Genomic DNA, 10,865 nt, shown 5'->3' with positions numbered 1-10,865 from the left:
GAGATGGCTCAGAGGTTAAGAGCACCGACTGCTCTTCCAGAGGTCCTGAGTTCAATTCCCAGCAACCACATGGTGGCTCACAACCATCTGTACTGAGATCTGGTGCCCTCTTCTGGTGTGCAGGCATACATGCAGATAGAACACTGTATACATAATAAATAAAATAAATCTTAAAAAAAAAAAAAGAATGTCTCATAGCTTCATGAAGAGACCTCTGGCTTCTGTATGTCTCACAACCTCCAAGGCGTAAGGAAGACCTTCAAGTAGATAAGGATATCTTCCTAAAAGTGTGTGTGTGTGGGAATAGTATGTTCAGGACTTTCCTGGGGAAGCTTAGAAGCAGCATTCCTGGGAGAAGGCATAAATGATTCATAAGGAATTTTCCGTCAATCCAACATCCTCAAATTGTACAAATATTAAAAGTGCCCCAAGTATGTAACAGGTGGAGATGAAAACCAAAGGTGACATGACAGCCATCATGTGGCTCAGCTTTGCTGGATCTTTGTCAAGCAGCTGTGCTGGCTTTATGACTTCTGCCATTCCATTCAGATATGGCTGTGCCAACCAAGTGTTGTTGGAGTTTGGCAAAGGAGGAAAAGAAAACGACAAGTCAAGGGACCCACGCCTACAGGATGAAGATGAGTAAATGGTTGTTAAGAAATGAAGTCAGGAGCTAGAGAGGCAGCACAGTGGCAAAGTGCTTGCTTTGTAAGTGTGAGGACCTGAGTTTGAATCACCCATCACGACATAAAAAGCTGGGTGTGATCGCATGCAGCTCTAATCTTAGTGCTGCGAGGTAAAGTCAGGAGGATGGGGGAGGGGGACTAGCCAGTCTATCCGAGTCAATGAGCTCCAGGTTTGGTGAGAGACCCTGTCTCAAAACATAGGGTCAAAGGCCAGTAAGATGGCTTAGTTGCTAAAGAACTTGCTGCACAAGCCTGATGACCTCACTTAAATGCCTGAGCACTTAACAGTGGATGGCGAGAACCAGTCTTGTGGACTGTTCTCTCAGCTCTCCACACTTGCTATGTGCACCCACAGGCATCATCCACATGTAAGTTAAATGATACAGTACAGCACAATAGAAAAAGATGCTTAATGCTTACCTCTGGCCTCCACACATGCATACACAGATGTGTGCACATACACACACATGCAGACACCTCACCCCCCCCACACACACAAAAGTTTAAAATAGAAGAAAAAAATAATAAAAATAAATTTTGTTTAGAAAGAAAAAAAAAAAAAGAGGGGACTGGAGAGATGGCTCAGAGGTTAACAGCACTGACTGCTCTTCCAGAGGTCCTGAGTTCAATTCCCAGCAACCACATGGTGGCTCACAACCATCTGTAATGAGATCTAGTGCCCTCTTCTGGCCTGCAGGCACACATGCACACAAAACACTGTAGCTGTATACATAATAGAAAATAAAAAGAAATGAGAGATAGAAAGGATATCGGTGAAGATAAAATCCTCAATGTTGCACCCTAAGAAGCTTTGTGAATTGATAGGAGACCCTAGCAAGGACTCTAAAACAATTTACCTTTTCACCCAGTTTGGAAGACATTGGAAAGTGTAAGACAAGGATGGTGTCTTGGTTACTTCTCTATTGCTGTGATAAACACCACGACCAGAGCAGCTTGTAGAAGGAAGAGTTTACTGGGCTTGTGGTTCCAGAGGGGTAAAGAATCCACATCCATGATGGCATGGGGGAAGCATGGCAGCAGATGGCATGGTGGCTGGAGCAGCAGCTGGAAGCAGAGAGAGGGAATCTGAAATGGCATGCATTTTTCCACTCTCAAGGCTGGCCTCTGGTGACACATTTCCTCCAGCAAGACCACACCTCCTGAGCCTCCCTAACAGTACCCTCAGTTGAAGACCAAGTGTTCAAACCCAAGACTATTTCACCATCACATATGGTGATGAAATACCTGAACTACAGTCTCCAGGGGTGATGGACCTTTGCCTACCTCAAGATGAAGAGTGGTAACAGCTGGGCATGGTGGCATACACCTGTAATCCTGTACTTGGGGGACTGGAGCAGGAGGATTGCCACAAGCTTAAGGCCAGCCTGGGCTATAGAAGAAGACATTGTCTTATAAAAACAAATGAAACAAAAATAAGGCTATCATGATGACTCACTGGGTAAAGGAACTTGCTGCCAAGCCTGATGGTCTGAGTTTGATCCCTGAGACCCACATGACAGGAGAAAACCAACTCTCAGAAGTTGTTTTCTGATTTCCATACAAGGGTGCCCACAGATGTACATGTACACACACTCACACACCTACACACAGTGTGGAACAATCCTTTTCTATACTATGAATATGTATTACTCTCATTGGTTAATAAAATGCTAACAGGCCAGTAGCTGGGCAGGAAGTTAGGTGGGAAAGCCAAACTGAGAATGATGGGAAGAAGGAAGGCAGAGTCAGGAGTCACCAGCCAGACACAGAGGAAGCAGGAGATAAATGTGCCAGGAGATAAATAAGGATTATGGGTTAATTTATAATGGAAGAGCTAGTTAATAATAAGCCTGAGCTATTGACTGAGCATTTATAATTACAATAAGCCTCTGTGTGGTAATTTGGGAAGTGGCCACCAGGTATTTGGGAACAGGCAGACGGGGTAGGAAATTTTCAATTACATACACACACACACACAAAAAAAAAAACATTAATAATATTAAAGGATGGAAAAAAGTCTGTATCTCTTAGTCTGACCTCCAGCTTGACAATATATACATAATGGTAAAATGACTCAAAATACATTTCTGGAATTCCTTGATATGTAACTAGTCAAGCACTGTGCTTCTGCATACAAAGCCCTAAGAAGAGATGCGATTAGACTGGAAGAATATAGAAATACAAATATGATAGACAAAGGTAAAATTTAGGATGAAAAGTAAGTGGTTTGAACAAGATTCATATGGAGTGGTTGTGTCTACTTCACGGTACTAGTTATATCTATCTGACTGGGGACCGCTTCCCCCACGTGGTATCATGCATCGGAAGGCACAGGAATCCCCTCTTCTGTCCATATTGCTAGGACATGCCTATGAGACACAAGATGGCAACAGAAGCTGTTCTGAGCCATGCAGTGGTGACACATACCTTTAATCTCAGCACTTGGGAAGCAGAGGCAGGTGAATCTCTGAGTTCAAGGCCAGCCTGGGCTATAGAAGACATTGTCTACAGAATGAGTTCCAGGACAGTCAGGGATACATAGAGAAACCTTGTCTCTCAAAATCAACACACACACACACACACACACACACACACACACACACACACACACAAAACAAAACAAAACAAAACAAAAACCACAAGCAAAAAGCTGGTCTGTCTCTGATAAGAGGTTTTGGATGTTCTGGGGCAGATGTCACACATAGCAGTAAGTTACGCTGATGCCAGCAGCCCCCTGGGTGCTACAGATGGTTTCTGACACGTATGGACACCCTGAGATAGTCTTTTGTGTGCTAAGTTGTAGCTATAAATGCCCCCAGTATTATAAAGAGACCAGAACAGAGAATATGGGATCCTATGGCCACTGAGTCGGTTTAGACTAAGGTCTTATCAGGAGCCATGGTGACAGGCTGGTAATGCAGGCAGTGAGAGAATTCACCAAGAATTCACAGAAAGGGGATTTATTAGATCCACTGAAGTTTCAGCTTTGGGCAAGATGGTGTTGAGAAACTGTCGATGTAGAGGCGTTTGAAAGGGCTGCTGTTACACAGTGCATTTTCTATGCAAGCCACCAGGCAGGGTTCCAATGTCATGGTGCCCAGGAATACATGAAGTTGGGGCCTGTTGTTAACTACAACATGGTTGTGAGGCAATGACTGGGCACAGTCACCCAGGTAAAGCCGGAATCCACACAAGGAACTCACTTCGCAGCACCTATTGTCCAGGAACAGGCAGAGACAGAGAATTGGGATGAGAGATAAAGAGGGGCCCACACTCAACATGAGGGGATGGGAAGGCTTTGCCACATAGTCTCCTCTACTTTTCAAATGGTTTAGTGGAGAGAAGACACACAGTTCCTGCCTCAGTGGGAGGATGCTGATATGACTCAATAATTCCTGTGCTGAGGTGATGGTTGAGTGACTATAACGTCATCTCCACTTCCTTTTCCCCTCCCAGGATCAGGGCTTCAGCTGATGGTGCTGGCAGGAGGGATGATGTCTGTCTTAAGGTTTTTTTTTTTCTTTTTAATTTTTTTTTTTTAGATTTTTTTTTTTGATTTTTTTTTTTTTTCTGGAGCTGAGGACCAAACCCAGGGCCTTGCACTTGCTAGGCAAGCACTCTACCACTGAGCTAAATCCCCAACCCCTCCCCCCCCCTTTTTTAAAAGATTTATTTATTATATATACAGTGTTCTGCCTGCATGTATATCTGCAAGCCAGAAGAGGGCACCAGATCTCATTACAGATGGTTGTGAGCCACCATGGTTGCTGGGAATTGAACTCAGGACCTCTGGAGAAGCAGTCAGTGCTCTTAACCTCTGAGCCATCTCTCCAGCCCTTGTCTTAGGGTTTCTGTTAGTGTAAGAGACACCATGACCACGGCAACTTTTATAAGGAAGACATTTAACTGGATTGGCTCGCTTACAGTTTCAGAGGTTCAGACCATTATCATCATGTCGGGGAGCATGACAGTGTGCAGGCAGGCATGGAGCTGGCTACATCTTCATCAGAAGGCAACAGGAGGAGACTATAACACCAGGAGTAGCTTCAGCATAGACCTCAAAGCCCACCCCCGCAGTGACACACTTCCTCCAACAAGGCCACACCCACCCCAACAAGGCCAAACTTCTAATAGTGCTGTTCCCTTTGGGGGTGGGGCATTTTCTTTCAAACCATGACCTTTTCCAAGCACGAAATTAACAGTAACTCTGATTTGTTTCCTTTGAAGCCGGGTCTCACATTGTAGACCAGGCTGGTTTCAAACTCACAGAGATCAAGCTGCCTCGGCCTTCCAGGTGCTAGGATCAAAGGCATGTGCCACCACATCTGGCTGTAACTGCACCTTTTCATCCTTATGCCTCCACCTCTTCATCTGGAAATCAAGGCATTGGGAGGAAAGGTCTCTGTGTTCCAACACTGTAATTGTGCCTGGGGTAGGCAGGCCGGTGATTCTCCCCTGACCAGGAACATTTAGTGCCAGTTCTTAGTACACTGGCTGGGAGAGCTACAGCAAGAAGCAACCAAGAAACACTGTGATGACCCACATTCTCCTTCTGAGAATACTGTGATCCATTATGAATGAGTCCTTCTGAAGAACAGCTTGAGCATGTAGTTAAATAATAATTCATTCTTAGACGGAGACATTTTGAATGATGACCCCTAATGGAATAATATTATGAATTGCAAATTGGAACATGAAATTAAATATGAGATTTCATTCTTTTCTGTCATATTTAGCATTTTTGGGGGTGAAATAATTGAATTTCTGTGGAATGCAGAACTTCTGAGCCCCTCAGATGGTTTTGTGTGTGTGTGTGTGTGTGTGTGTGTGTGTTTAATAGGTCAGTTTTTTTTTAAGAGAGTAGGAGAAAAAGAATTGTGATGTTGGATTTTTCTCACATATTCAGACCTGACCCTCTGTAGATATTCGAGTCTGTTGACTTTGTGGTAACAAAAAAATATGACAGACTTGTGGATTAACTGACAAATACTTGTTTTTCAGTTCTGAAAGTGAGAGACTTCAAGAGATCCAGAATTCCAGTATTCGATGAGGACCCACTTCCTTTGCAGCAGACCTCAGTTCTCCTGTGTCCTTGTCAGGTAGCAAACCCACAAAGCCAGATCCAGTGTCCCCATCAAGTGCACCCATCCCAAACACCCATCACGTTGAGAGTTGGGGTTCTTACTTAAGAATTTGGGAAGGTCATGTGTGGTGAAACATATGTTTAATCCCGGCACTCCGGAGGCAGAGGCAGGCAGATCTCTGGGAGTTCAAAGCCAGCCTGGTCTACATAGTGAGTTCCAGTACAGCCAGGGCTACGTAGAAAGACCCTGTCTCAAGAACAAGAATTTGGGGGGAGGACGTGGTGACTCAGCACTGGTTCTTAAGGCTCCATTACTTCCCTAAACTATGCTTCTCTGTCTGCCAGTCTCTTATGGCTTTATTTCTTTCTTTGCACAGATCTGTGATGAGTTGTTGATTTTTCTTTTTCCTTCCTTCCTTCCTTCCTTCCTTCCTTCCTTCCTTCCTTCCTTCCTTCCTCTCTCTGTCTCTGTCTCTCTCTCTCTCTCTCTCTCTCTCTCTCTCTCTCTCTCTCTCTCTCTCTCAAGGAAGGGTCTCATGTAGCCTGATTTGTCTCAGATTTGCTTTGTAGCCCAGGATGACCTTGAACTCCCGATCCTTCAGCCACCACTTCCCAAGTGCTGAGATTACTTGTATTTATCATCATAAACCTTGGTGTTCTCGTTTGCTCGGCTTTTACGTGTAGTTAGGATGATTTCCAAACTTATTATATTCGAAACCAGAATTCTTCACTTAGTTTTAATTAATTTTATTTTGTGTGTGTGTGTGTGTGTGTGTGTGTGTGTGTGTGTGTGTGTGTTTGTATGTACCTCTGTGAGCATATGCACACATGTATGCACAGGTGCTCTTGTAAGTCAGACGAAGGAAATGGATTCCTTGGAGCTGAAGGCATTTGTGAGCTGTCTACCAAGGGTGCTGGGATTCTGTTGGGGAATATTATTTTAAGGTGTGTTACTTTTGTTTATGTTGCATTTGTTTAACTCTGTGCCTATCTAAAACATCTGATGATCTAATAAAGAGCTGAACGGCCAATGGCAAGGCAGGAGAAAGGATAGGTGGGGTTGGCAGGCAGAGAGAGGATATAGAAGGAGAAATCTGGGAGAAAGGAGAGATCTAGTAGCCAGAGAAGAAGGAGAACATCAGGGACCAGCCGCCCAGCTTCACAATCAGCAATGGAGTAAGAAAAAAAGGTATACAAAAATAGAGAACGGTAAAAGCCCAGAGGCAAAACACAGGTGGGATAATTTAAAGTTAAGAAAAGCTGGCAAGAAACAAGCCAAGCTAAGGCCGAGCATTCATAATTAAGGTTAAGCTTCCGTGTGTCATTTATTTGGGAGCTGGGCCTCCTCAAAAGAGTAAAGAAAGCAAACAACAGGATTCCATCTCTGGTCCTCACAAGTGAGCAGCAATCCTCTTAAGCACTGAGCCATCTCTTCAGCCTTCTCCACTCAGTTTTTAAGCTCTGGTTATTTGGAGTATCAAAAACAACCAATTGAGGGCTCTGAAAATGAACCAAAGCTAAGTCACAAAGTAAGTGGTGCTTGTTCAAAGGGAACAGCTGACAGTTTGGGTGAGAACAGCACAAATCTGCAGACTTCTGTTCTGCTCACCTCTGCTTGACAGTGTTCACCCTCCCCCTGGGACAAGATGGGAAAGCCAGCTTGGCGGAATTGAGGGCGGGGAGCCTGGGCTTGTTAGCAGACTGCGAAAAGCAGCAAACGAAGTAGGAAATGAAGGTAGAAGCCCACAGCTGTGCTGGCCCCAGCCTGTGGCTCCATCGAGAAGGGGGCGACTCAGCTAGAAACTAAACAGGGAAACGGCGGCGGCGAGGCTAGAATAAGACATCTGGATAATGTTTGCATGTGTTTCTGGCTGAATAGGAAATGAAATGCTTGTGCAGGAGTCCTGGGGCTGGCTCAGGAGAATGTAAAAGCCACGGCTGACTCATCAGCTCCCTGAACTTTAAGTAAGAACTGTGTCCACCCTATCCAGCCAGCAGTGGGTGAAAGTCGTGTTTGAACACAAGCCCTGCCCAAATCAATGGCAAACCATTAAGCTAAGAAGACACAATTGTGTCCCTTAGGAAGTCAGGCTAAACATTAAAATAACCCAAGCATGGTACTGCACACTTGTAATCCCTGCACTCACGAGATTGAGGCAGGAGGATTGTTGCTAGTTTCAGGCCAGCCTAGGCTACATAGCAAGACTCTCTCACAATATGTCTCCCAGTTGTACTGGTCTTGGGAGGTTCTAGGCTATGCGGGAGGTGCAAGGCTAATTGAAGGTGAGACCCTAGTACAGAGCCTGTGGAGGTCATCACCCATGGTGGGGTGGACGTTTTGGTGATGCAGCTGGTTTTGAGTTATTCGTAACCCCAGCACCCTTACAGGGAGATGGCAGGCAGTGACAGAAGCTTTGGGGCTAGATAGCCTGGTATATGCAGCAGCAGCAGCAGCAGCAGCAGCAGCAGCAGCAGCAGCAGCAGCAGCCAACAACAGAGAAACTGCCTCAAACAAGGTGGGAGGTGAGGACTGACATCTCCCCACTCCTATTGACCTCCGACCTCCACACCACATATATACTGTATCATGCTCACACCTGAATTTACACGTGAACATTTGGCATACCTTTAATCCCAGCACATAGGAGGCAGAGGCAGGTGGATCTCTGTGAGTTCAAGGCCAGCCTGGTCTACAGAGTGAGTTCCAGGACAGCCAGGGCTACACAGAGAGCCTGTCTAAAAACAAAACACAAACAAAAAGCATGCAACACATCCACATAACATATACACACATTACATATATACACACACACACACACACACACACACACACACACACATATATTTAAACACACACACACACATATACACACAGTGGAGAATGGATACCCTTCTCATGCTCTGATTTTAGGTGAAATTCTTTCTGTTTTCCCCATTTAGTACATATTCTTTTATTCACAACATGGAAGAGAAATTCCACAAGAAAGTGAGACTTTTAAAAAGAGAAGAAGAAAGTCAACAAATCAGAGAAAAACCACAGTGGAAGCATCACCAGTGGACTGAGCAGGAGACAGCATCAGGGATGGGGAACAAAGCTGAGGAAATGCCACATCCAAATATTAATACAGAAAAAATAGCATGATCACAGCTTCTAAGAACTCTGGGATTGATCAAGAAAGCAAGCCTACAGGTCAGGGGGCAGGACCTCCAGCACTCAAGGCCTGAAGTGAGAGGATTGCTGTGAATTTAGGGCCAGCCTGGGGCATATAGTAAGTTCCGGGCCAGCTTGGGCTACAGAGTACCATTCTGTTGAGAGAGCGGAGTGTGACAGGCTAAGAATCGACAGGGTAGATGTAGGAACCCAGATGAAAACTAACCACATAGCACACTGCCTAGTACTAGAGAGGATTTATTTAAAAAAAAAAAAAATCCTACCAGGTGTGGTGGTGCACAGCTGTAATCTCTGCACTTGGGAGACAGAGGTAGGTAGATTGCGGTGAGTCCCAGGCCAACCTGGTCTACATGATACACCGAGTTTCAGGCCAGTCAGGGTGACACAGCCAGACTCTGTGTCAGTAAACAAATACCTTTCTCATTTGTGTTTTTCAAAGTATTTATGGATCTTATATAGAAATCAGGTAGTGACTTAAAGAATTGAATTCAAGACTGGAGAGATGGCTCAGCAGTTAAGGGCACTGGTTGCTCTTCCAGAGGAATGCCAGTTGAAGCAAGTATTTAAGCATAAAAATTATCAACATTTGTTGCCAATTACAGTTACAATTTTCACCAATCAAAGTTTAGAGATTAGGGGCTTCCTTGAGTGTTCCATCATTATCAACCAACATACAATGCAAGCCTTTCAGTCCAACCAATCAGATTCATTTGTTCTTTCTGATGTTAGGAACAGCCATGATTCTAGAGAACTAAAAATGCCTAACAACTCTTTCTATGGTTTAAGGAGGAGGTGAGTCAGCTATTGGAAGGTTCCCAGCTCTCCTAGAGCCTGGGAACCTGAACTTGCTTCACCCTCTAGGTAAAATGGTGTCTGAAGACTGAAGGCAAGGTGCTTTTTGCCTGTTCCCAACATAACCACTGCAATGACTTGCATGGCTTCAAAGTGTATCCTATGTAAATTCAGGCCCATAGTTTGAATGTGTATCACCTTACCCAAAAGGCAATACAAGAGTACATGTAACTTTTCCATCGTCTTATTCAAATACTATATTATATCATTCTAGAAATTTTTGTTGTTGTTTGTTTAAGTTTTTTTAAAAGATTTATTTATCCATTTATTATGTATACAGTGTTCTGTCTGCATGTCATGCCAGAAAAGGGCATCAGATCTCATTACAGATGGTTGTGAGCCATCATGTGGTTGCTGGGAATTGAACTCAGGACCTCTGGAAGAGCAATCAATGCTCTTAACCTCTGAGTCATCTCTCCAGCCCCTTGTTTTAAGTTTTAAGACAGGATTTCTCTAGGTAGTCCTGGCTGTCCTGGAACTCACTGTCTAGATCAGGCTGGCCTCGAATCCAGAAGTCTACCTGCCTCTGCCTTCCGAATGCAGTGTAGCAAGTTTTCTTGTTGGACTATTTTTGGTCCACCAGCCCCCAGATAACGACATGGAGACTTACTATTAATTATGAAAGCTTGACCTTTAGCTTATGCTCTTATAACTCAAATTAACCTGCCTCTGTCAATCTACATTTTGTTGTGTGGCTTTTACCTTTCCTTAGTATGGCACATCTGAATTGTTCTGAGTCGGCTGACAAAATTGTGTGCCTAGGTTCCTGCTACCAGTTTCTCTCTCTCTGCCTGGAAGTCCCACCTAGTCTTTCCTGCCTAGCTATTGGCCATTTTGCTCTTTATTAAACCAATCAGAAGGCGCCTTAGGCAGAGACACATCTTTACAGTGTACACAAATATTCCGCAGGAGCGCAGGGGTTAAAGGCATGCACCACCACCTCTGGGCATTATGTCATTTTAGTACCAATGAATTTTATTTTATTTTTAAGCTTGGTAAGTTTGAATTTTGAAATAATGTCAGGCTTAACAATACTCTACACAAACAGCACAATGATTCTTGTGTGCCCTTT

The sequence above is a fragment of the Peromyscus leucopus genome, chromosome 1 (assembly GCF_004664715.2).
Source record: "Peromyscus leucopus breed LL Stock chromosome 1, UCI_PerLeu_2.1, whole genome shotgun sequence".
Lineage (NCBI taxonomy): Eukaryota > Metazoa > Chordata > Mammalia > Rodentia > Cricetidae > Peromyscus > Peromyscus leucopus.
This window is presented reverse-complemented; position numbering follows the sequence as displayed.